Genomic DNA, 11,648 nt, shown 5'->3' on the forward strand with positions numbered 1-11,648 from the left:
TGTATTTTATTGCCCTATAGGATATTAACCAGTTTTGTATCTATTCACAAATTCATTTCAGCATTCCTGTGTATGTGTAGATATATTTATCAACACAATACTGATATTTATTGATAAAAACATGTTTTCCAGTTCTGCTTTGAACTGGTCTTAACATCTTACTGGTTCCCTCATTAATTAACAAGGTAATGAAATCTTGGACACATCTTCATTTTATATTTGCACAAAAATTATGTTTTTTAACTTTTTAAAAATTATAATTTAGCACCACAGATACTTCCAGGAACATTTTTACTGGTTCATATGTCAGCAAGCTCAAAATTAAAGTTTTAACTTTCCAAGAGATATCATTCCACTTTTAAAATGATATCAGCTTTTCAATAAATATCCCAAATTTAAATAATTTTCCCAAATTTGAATTTTAAAAATATACCCATCAGATAATTTCTAAGTGAGATTTGAAAACAAGAAATTATGTCAATTGCTTTAAAATCATACCTTTAAATAAAAAGACAGATTAAAAGCAGACAGAGCGCTTCCCTGGTGGCACAGTGGTTGAGAATCTGCCTGCCAATGCAGGGGACACGGGTTCGAGCCCTGGTCTGGGAAGATCCCACATGCCGCGGAGCAACTAGGTCCGTGAGCCACAATTACTGAGCCTGCGCGTCTGGAGCCTGTGCTCCACAACAAGAGAGGTCCGCGCACCGCAATGAAGAGTGGCCCGCACTTGCTGCAACTAGAGAAAGGCCCTCGCACAGAAATGAAGATCCAACACAGCCATAAATAAATAAATAAATAAATAAAAATTTTTAAAAAGTAGACAGAGCAGAATAGTGTAAAGAGAACAAAATTAAAGGGTGATCAATACTAAAGATGTATGATTTTAATACCAATCCTGGGCAAAGGTCAATAGCACAATTAGTTAAATAGATGCTTTGTGAGCATATACAAAAAAAATATTGATTTTTAGCACAGAATTATTACTGAGTCAAGAATTACTGTGGAGTGTGATCCATACATCAACCTTGTTAACTCAATAAATACTTGTTTGATTGATCAATACCTTAGAGTAGATCATGTACAAAAATGCTCTATTATCCCCCAGATCATTTACATTTCTCCTTTAAAAGTTTGTCTTCAAACATCCCAGTATCTTGGCTCTTAAAAAAAGTTAAGGCATCAAGTTTAAAAAAAAAAAGTATTTATTCTGCATTTTGCTTCCTAAATATTTTACAATTGGATTTTATAGTGATTCAAAATGTCAGTGGAGTAAAGCAGATCTTAAATTAGTATGTATTATTTAAGCCAAAGATAATGAATGTTTTAGAACCTACCCCAGGTAAAGTTCTAGGTAAAACTTGTTTTTGGTGCCCCATTTTCTCAGTTTCAGCACCCCTTTCTACCAGAGATCCTGTTCTTTGGGCTCCTCCTGGATGTGCAGGAATCCCACCACAGTGATCTACCCAGGCTTGTCATTCAACCTTTACTCCTGATACTCTCACCTATAAGCTTCCATCCTCACCAAAACCTTATTGTAATCTGTTTTCTTACATGTAGGAAAGTTGAGGTCCTTGCTCCTTTCTCCTAATTTCCTTTCTGGTTCTTGCCCAAACCAACTCTGAAGGGGAAACGCTATTAATGATTGGTCTGAGCCCAAGACATCAAGGTTATTACCTAATAATAATAAGTCCAATATTCACAAACATCTTTCTCTGCAAGGAAAGCTGAAAAGGTGCCTGGTTAGTGCTAGAAATTTGTCGTGGGATGGAGTGAAGAAGCTACCATACGTATATACATATGTTAAAATAATCTACTGAAGTTTGGTTTTTTAGCCTAGAAGATATGGGTTAATGGACTGAAGGTAAACGAGCAGAGAGGATATTCTGTTACTGGAAGAACTTGGTGAAGGTGCAATAGGAAAGGGAAGGAGCTATGAGTCTCAGTTACATGGAGCTCAGCCGAGAAACACTACTTACAGGAACACACTACTGGTTCTTTCATGAATATGTTTTTATTATTTTATAACTACTGTGGAGATTTTTTTTTTTAAGATCAAGCAAAAGGAATAAGGAGTAAAAAGGTGCAGTTTTAACTTGGACTTTGCCTGTGGTTAGCACTTAGACTATGGTCAAATTACTCAACCTACAATAAGGAGACAGCAATTTGGCTGAGTTGGGAGGAAATGATAATAAATGGTTGTAAAGCTATTACTAAATACCAACAGGATCAAGGTTTGGTAGTTTTTATTTTTGTTTTTGTGATTAAATGTAAATTAAATGTTTAATTTTTTAATCCTGAAAACATAACATTTTCTCAGCAACATGATGCTAGCCAAAGGTGCCTGAGTCTTCCCGAGGATGCCCACAGGTGACTGTGCAGACAAACCCATTAAAAGGAAGGATACCTCTGAAAATATCAAGGTGTAGCTCCTATCAAAAGGATTGTGATATTTTATTTCAACGTAAAAAAACTGAAACATGCTCCTTGGGCAGAATACCCTTTAGCTGTTTCAAAATCACCCCAGCCAAACCATGCTCTTATATCTTTCTTCATCTCTCCTAAACCCTATCTTATCTCTACATTCTCAGGAGTTAGTGGTGCCATCATCTACTCAATTGCAGAAACTTCAACCCCCACCTCTATTCAAATCAGTTATCGACTCCTGTAAACTGTCTTCAAAGCTGCTTCTTGTTTTCCTTATATCTAACAACTCCAGCCCATCACCTCTCCTGCCAAATCTATCCCTTCCTCTGCCCTACTCACCCCTAATAACAAGATATATTTAGCTGAAACAAAATAATTAATGTATATTTATAAACCCCTTGAAGAAAACAAAGAAAATTTAGATCTGATTCATCAGTTGTCATCTACTGAAAATATATCAGATTTTATAAGAACTTTACATTATAAAAATTTCAAATATGTACAAAAGAAAAAGAAGGAATAATGGACCTTCATGACCTACCACCTATCACATGATCCTCATCTCCACTCCTCTCCCAACTTTTTTTCCCTGGAGTATTTTGAAGCAAATTCTTTCATCATATCAGTTTATCAGCGTATACTTCATATAATGAATTTTTGAAATCTTAATTACACTCAAGAAAAGAGAGGAAGGAGATAGCTGATGGTCTGGGAACACAATCTATCCCCTTAATGATGAGAGTTTTTCATAGAGTCTTTAGGAATTTTTCTATTTTCCCTCCCTTCATAAAATGTTCTTTAGGGTTTCCCTGGTGGCGCAGTGGTTAAGAATCTGCCTGCCAATGCTGGGGACATGGGTTCGAGCCCTGGTCCAGGAAGATCCCACATGCCACGGAGCAACTAAGCCCGTGTGCCACAACTACTGAGCCTGTGCTTTAGAGCCCGTGCGCCACGACTACTGAAGCCCATGAGCCACAACTACTGAGCCCACAAGCCACAACTACTGAAGCCCACATGCCTAGAGCCCGTGCTCCACAACAAGAGAAGCCACTGCAATGAGAAGCCTGCACACTGCAACAAAGAGTAGCCCCTGCTCACCGCAACTAGAGAAAGCCTGTGCGCAGCTACGAAGCCCCAACTCAGCCAAAAATAAATAAAATTAAATTTTAAAAAAATGTTCTTTAAGTTTCATAATTATATTGAATTCAATGATTTAAATTCAAATAGGGTTTTTTATGCTGAATTGTGAGTTCTCAACTAATAAACTGTCCTCAAGTAAAATTAAATTCTTGAATTTTGCTCCCAGATCAACAAAAATTTATTAGGTCACATACTTGAATGTTAAATAACGGCCTAGACTATTTTTGTCAAAAGTTCAATTCACTTATTCTAGAATATCCCATAATTCAATATTACTCTAATGTGAATTATTATCTCAGTTTTCACTTGTGTGTAAATTATCCTGTAAGTCTGACTGTGCTACTTAATATGTATTACTTTATTCACCCTTAAGCATCCAGGTTACCAAGAAGGTAACTTTCCATCAGAAATGTTTATTTTTATTAATAAAATTTAGAGGCCCCTTTTCAGAATTTATGCCTGTTTGAAGATCCAGATTTGGAATTTAAATTCTGCTTCATTTTGTATTTTCTTGTTGTTACTGTTTTAAGAAAATTGTCAAGTTATGAATCTTTGTATATCATAGACTAACCTGGGTTCTAGAGGTGAGTTTTAGAGGGTCCATAACCCTCCAGGGATTCTGTTATGAAGAATGCAGGAGTAGTGAGTGCATCACAAGTGCCAGACACAGTCTGCATGCCTTAACTCAGATTTGAAATGCTCACCTCCTAGTCTCTGTCTCTCCTCTAACAATTCAGATATTATCAATTCTTTAAAATGTCATTCAAGTTTCATCTCCATCATGAAACCTTCCTAGACACTTGAAACCTTCAATTATTTCCCCATTTCTCTGAGGCACAGCACTTTAATCTAGACCACACAAGTCAGTACTTGTATATTATCTCCCTGTCCTAACTATATTATGAGGATGGAGGACAGATAAGGCTTCTGAAGACCTTTAAATGTTTCCAAAGCTTTGCATAGTGTTTCACATACACTAGATTCTCAATAAATTCTTGGTTAATTAGGATAAAAAGGAAGGGTCTTGGGAGTCTGAGGGAAAAAAAAAAAAAAGAGATGAAACTTACATCTAAGTGCCATAGTGTCCCTAAAATCACATTGAAATAATTAGCTATCATACATGCAATTTGAAGATGTTGGTATAAAAATAGGTCTATATCAGTTATTCCTAAGACTACGTGCATTTGTACCTTACACATTCTCAGAATTTTATTTTTTCTGATTCATATAGCAGGCCTATGTTTTAGCCCAGTTTACTAGAAAACAGAGTCTGAGGGAAATTGAGTGCTCTTGCTTTATTTGGTAGGTGTAAACCCAAGGCAGTGAGAGTGAGAGAAAAGGGAAGAGAGGCAGGAAAGATTGGAAAGCTATGCATAGGAAGGCTGTATGGAAAAACTATGCCATGGGATAGTCAGTTAATGAAAGCGAGGAAGGAGGGTGTTGACTGATCTGCCACACTCTCCTATTTGTATCGATCAAAGTTCATCCCATGTGAGTTAACATCCAGCCCATTGCATTGCATCATCCAGATTCTTTGGCAGCCATTTGGGAAGCCAGATACCATGCTCTTTAGTGTGGGTTTTCATCCAAGTCTCAAAGTGGTAGGAGGAGCCAGAAACTCCAAATGATTGGCACAGCAGCAGCCCAGAAGACCCAATATCCCAGACAAGCGACTGGCCAGCCCCAGGCAGCAGACTCATGCAGGCCCCAGAGCAGTCAGTCACTTGTGTTTGTGGCTAAGATAAAGCAATCAGCTCTGCAGGGGCAGGGGGAATCTGAGGAGTTACATGTCTCCGACATAATCTATCATAAGGTTCAGAGGACAAGAAGACCATCTCCCATGTTCTCTGAGAAGTCTTTCACTGAATTCTCAAAAGCACCATGATATGTTAATTACAGTAATCAAATGGAACGCCCCAGCTTTCATTCTACTTGCATAGCACAGGGATCTTTGCTCACTTAAATAGAATTACATTATAGTCTAAGATAAAGAGGCACCCCTTCTGGCCAGCTATACCATATAGGGATGACTGAGCAGTGGGAACTGGCTTCTCTGTTTTCCATGTAATACATTATATATATATTATATTACATTATATATATATATGTAATTATTATATATAATGTATATATAATAAAAGTAATGTGTATATATATGTAATTATATATAATGTATATATATATGTGTATCTATAATTATTATATATAATGTATATATAATAATGTATGTATAATAAAAAAGTAACACATTATATATATATTGTATTACATTATATATATATATATGCAATTATTATATATATAATAAAAGGTCCCAGGAAGCCAGAGCATGGTCTAGAAAGGGGGTTGTCCCCAGAAAATCCAGAATTGCAAATCTTGCTATAGGTAGTTGAAGACAGCGGACAGGACCTTCTCTGTTTAGGCCTGAAGGCCTTCCAACAAGTTTCTAGGGGTGGTGTCAGTACTGCTTATTGACTGCAGATGACATACTGGCATTTGGGGTGAGTGGCTGCATATACTTCTGATGATGGATCAAAGGCTTTGTTGTGCAGCAACAAAGGCTTTGTTTTGTTATCCTATCATGTAATCTAGCCAAGGAATTATTGACATTCATTGGCTTTTACTGCAGAGAATTTTTTGAGCAGAGAAGTATCAGAGCAGAATGGTGTGAAGAATTATATGGTAAGGAATGGTTAGAAATTACATGGTGAGAGGTACTAGGTGATAATTATAGCTTCACTTTAAACTGTGTACTGCAAAATACCTGTTTTGTTTCTCTTGTGGATGAGGAAGTAGAGAGAAGTTGAGGATTTAGCCCATTTCCCAACCTAATTTCTCAGGGAGAGCCCTTGGAAGTAATTCATTCTTCTGGCATGAAATGATATCGTACACTATTTTGATTACAATTTATGCCATTTTTCTTTTCAATTTGAGAGATTTATTGTATCTTGTGAGAAAGTAGCTAGTGGCTTATTTTAATTCACACATCTAATGAGATGAGCAAAACACAATTAGCATCTAAATTTCACACCACTTTGGAAGAAAAAAAATCTTTACTGAAAGCCAATTCTGAGTCTTAAGAAATGAGTTGCCTGTTAATTGATAGAACCAAATGGAGAAAGGTTTGAAAGCACAAAAATAAGCCTGTAAGGCTTCTATGAGGTCACCAGAAGAGAAAGCAGCTGCGGTACAGGTGCCCCACATGGCCCTGCAGAATGAGCTAATATGGAGAATTTTCACTATAAAAGCGCTAATGAAAGAAGGAATTCAATATTCAATTTTTTATGGCATTTTGCTCGAAGTATACTGGGCAAGGCATGGTGGCCTTTATTTCAAAAACTGGGCAGTTGTCTTCATCCTGCACAGAGGTTGAGGGCTGCCTAAGCTATTACTACTGCTACTGTCCACGTGGCAGGACCAAGGAGAAAGACTGGGGTGAGCTGCTTTTGGAGTGAGACATTTCACCACACACCCTCTGTGTCCCCAGTCAGATCTTTCTGCTCCTGTCTTACTCTTATTAGCTATATGATCTTAGGCAAATTACTTAGCTTCTCTGACCCATGGCATCCTAGTCTCTAAAATGGAGATAATAAACCTACTTATGGCCAATAAAAGGATTAATTGAAATAAGGTATGCAAGGACTGTTGTCAACTAGTAAGCTCTTAATCTACATAAGTTTCCATCCATCTCTGAGTTTTTAAATATGGGTGGAAATGAGAAGCCACCCTGTTCCTACCTTATCTTTATTGCCTAGAAATTCAAGCTCACAGTACAGGAAATAGTACAGAATCTAAGGTTGAAACTGACAGAGAGCCAGTAATGGGGGAAATGGCTGTAACTTTCTTACCTGAGAATTACTTAACTCTAGTGAAACAGGTTCTCAAAGGAATGAGCAAAAATTTTTTTGAAATTTTAGATATCTATTTTTAAATTTTTTTTACTATTTAGGAATTTGACTTTATGAACACTATTTAAAAACAATCTTTGCTCCACACATTAAGGGATACTTTAATGACACCCTCAGACTTGGCTCATACTACCATGTAAAAAAATGTGTTGGCTAGAATATGATGTTCTTGGCAACTAAAAATAGCCTGGTGTCTGTCCTTTCCACCACTATGCTAAAAGACTCTTTTCAGTTCTCAAAGGTGTGCCATCACTAAAACATGAACAAAACTGAAGCGTTTGACATGGAACTCTAGCTTGAGGACTTCAGAACACACATTGTTTTTAGCTGAGATGGTGTCTTGCCCATCAGAGCACTGCAATATTAAGGAATATATTATAGAAATATGCCTTTTGTTATCAAGTAGCATAAAGAATGTTCAAAAATTATAGTAAGACTTGGGTGGGATGAATTGGGAGATTGGGATTGACATATGAACACTATTGATACTATGTATAAAATAGATAACTAATGAGAACCTACTGTATAGCACAGCGAACTCTACTCAATGTTCTGTGGTGACCTAAATGGGAAGGAAATCCAAAAAAGAGGGGATATATGTATATGTATAGCTGATTCATTTTGCTGTACAGTAGAAACTAACACACCATTGTAAAGCAACTATACTCCAATAAAAATTAAAACAAAAATCAAAGTCAAGCTTTAAAAAAAAATTATAGTAAGACTTAAGCAAGCTTTTCAGATTTATATACAAAAAATATTCAACATCAATGATATATTTAATATCTATGAATATTCGAGGCTCATTATGAAGGTAGTAGAATCACCTAAAAGTTGCTTTTATTTGCTGTAATAGAAACTATAAACATGATCATCTTCTTATTTCATATCTGTGAATAGTGTGATTTAAATAATGCAAATTAAAACAAAAATCTATCCTGTATAAATATTCAGTTAATAATTACGGTGTAAATGACTAAAGTTTCATCAATAAAGATGAGGTCTCACTTGAGTTTCATTCCTTCTCCGAAAAGTGCTTCATTTTACGTAGTCCCAGATTTTTCCTATTCCTTCTTGCCACCTCAGTAGTATATCAATAATCGAAAGAACAAAATATGGTATAAATTAATAAGGGAGTTGGACCACATAATTTCTAATATTTCTTCCAGATCTAATATTCTAAATTCTATTATAATAAAATTTCATAAATAATATAAAGGGAATTAGAGGAGAAAAATATCATCATAGCAACAGTGAATTAACTGAAACACCTGAGGTGTAGATCCTTTCTGTAATCCAATCAGGCAATTCTTTTTGAATGGGTTTGAATATATATGGAACTTCATTAGTACAAAGTAAATTATAGTAACTCAAAAGAACTGAGGCCCCTAGAGAGTAAGTAATACACTCATGGTTACACATCAATCCAATGCAAATTTGTTAAAATCATCAAATATCAAGGGAGAGAAATCTTTAAATAACATTGTTAGATTATGTTTCTCTGTCTTAGTTCAGGCTGCTATAACAAATACCAGAGACTGGTGGTGTTGGAGCTCGGGTCAGGTGGCCCCAAAATATGCCAAGGTGGCATACTGGTTATTTTGAATTAAAGTTACTTAAGAGACAGCCAATACAAGAAGGACACCTTGACCCTCTGAAAACAGAAAATAAATCTCCCATGTGAAAGGTATACTCCCTGCATCTGGAGGTAGAGAGACATCCTTATCACCAGAGATAGGGAATTCAGGGCTAAGAAGCCTATATAAACAAACCTTGTTACTTCTCTACTAATTTACTACCCCAAGCCCAAACTCAGATTCTTCACTAATTAAACACCCAAGCCTAAGTTTCTTTGTCTTGTCAACTCCTCACAAATTTGTTTCTTTGTCTAAAAAGTATAAAACCTTCTTGCTTTTAAACTTTTTGGGGATCCTATTTCTATGAGACCTCCATACAGTACAAATTAACATTTTTTCCTCCTGTTAATGTCTTGTGTCAATTTAATTATTAGACCAGCCAAAAGAACACAAGAAGGGTAGGACTGAGGCTAAAACCACTGAAGACAGCTAAAACCACAGTGACTGCCTGTAGTGCTGGCTTGATCTATGACAGGCAGTTAGGAGAAAGCAGCACTGGAATGGACTTCACGGGCCACCCAAGGTATTGGTTTACAAGGCTCTATGTTGCTAGTTTACTGGGAACAATGATTTGAGTACCTAGCCTGGTATTAATTGACCCAAAGTGTTCCTGAGAGCAGACTGGAGACCCAGGAAGGCTGGGGTCTGATTCAGTGGAGCACTGAGCACCCACCAGCTGAAGATGTGATTACCTACCCATCATCTACACCATGTAAGACTGTTTTACCTGTCAGTAAATAGCAAAACTCATTGAAGGAGAGTGTTTTTTACATTTTAGAAACTTAACTCAGGTTAACTGTCTAACACAGTTCTAACTTTAGTAGTTACACCAGTATGTGCCCAGTTTGTCTTTGTTACTTACTATAGGTCTAGACTAAGGAATGTGTAATTTCATAATTGAGAAATCAAGGTCATTTTTTTGCCAAAAGGAGAAGAACTCAAAATTATTTCAAATTGGGGGATCAAAATTTGTGACAATTCTTCCTCATACATGGAATCAAGTGTTCTGAACATGTTAGTACATTTTGAGGTTCTTAATGCTAACTGATTTTTTATTAGGCTGTTTGAGTAACTGCTTAGGTGTATTTGAACCTTCTCTTCCCCACACCCCCAAAACATTTTTATTGCTCTATTATTTAATAACAGTACTTTCTGCTTTTTAAATTGTCTTATCCCGGGATTTCCCTGGTGGTGCAGTGGTTAAGAATCCTCCTGCCAATGCAGGGGACACGGGTTCGAGCCCTGGTCCGGGAAGATCCCACACGCCGCAGAGCAACTAAGCCCGTGTGCCACAACTACTGAGCCTGTGCTCTAGAGCCCACGAGCCACAACTACTGAGCCCACGTGCCACAACTACTGAAGCCCGCACACCTAGAGCCTGTGCTCCGCAACAAGAGAAGCCACCGCAATGAGAAGCCCATGCACCACAACGAAGAGTAGCCCCCGCTCATCACAACTAGAGAAAAGCCCGTACGCAGCAATGAAGACCCAACACAGCCAAAAATAATTTTTTTAAATTATAAAAAAAAAAAATTCTTATCCCTAATAGTGCTAGTTAATGCTTAAGATAAATCCAAATTTAAAATAATATTAATGAAGTAATATATAAATTTTATTTCCAGAACTCATTAAAACTGCTGTAAATCTAAATCACAACATATTAGAATATTTACAATTACTCTTTTAATATGGTTCATATGATATTATCTGATTTAAGGGACATTACACCAAGACATAATTAACCTGCTGAAAAAAAGTACAGTAGGAATATAATTATAGTATGTAGATAATAATAATAATTGAAGAAATCTGAATTATAAACTGAAAAAATTTAATCTGGCTTTACTAGTATATCTAATAGATAGTGTTTAAAATATTCTAACTACAATTTTAAAAGACCACGGTAATACTTAGACTGAACATAATTCACAGTTGGTATTGTAAGCTTGAAGTAAACACACAGCATATGCTAGTTAGCACGCTCTATGAATAAGCTACAGGATGTAAACAAGACCAAAGATGTGGTATCATCGTAGATTCAACAAGGTTAGCCCTACCAAATGCAGACCGCTTGTATATTACAAAAAGGAAAAGAGAGAGAGAGAGAGAAAGTGAGAGAGAGAGTGAAAGGGAGAGAGAGAGAGATCATTCAGGGTTCCTTCTACTTTGTTGCAACAACCCTTTACATTGTCTCTCCTATTATGTCAGATTTCTTCCTAGTAGTCTTGCTTTGTTCTGTTACATTTACTCCCAAGAACAATCTGAATTGCACTTTGTTTTCTACTTGCAGTTTTGTGATTGTCATAATTGCTGCAAGGGACTAACCAAAAGCACAGATTTGTCATATATACAGCAGAGTAACATTGTTTGAATTTAATATTGCTCAACTGTAAAAAATATTCATTGACTCAGCTTTCACCCATTTGTGTCTGTCATTTCCTATGGCTTTAAGGTTGTTTCCATTGTATGAACTGATAACACACTGAAAGCGTATTTATTCATCTACTAACTTTTGGGGTGTTTTTTGTTTTTTTGGGGT

Source organism: Lipotes vexillifer, unplaced genomic scaffold, assembly GCF_000442215.2.
Source record: "Lipotes vexillifer unplaced genomic scaffold, Lipotes_vexillifer_v1.1 scaffold645, whole genome shotgun sequence".
Taxonomy (NCBI): Eukaryota; Metazoa; Chordata; class Mammalia; order Artiodactyla; family Lipotidae; genus Lipotes; species Lipotes vexillifer.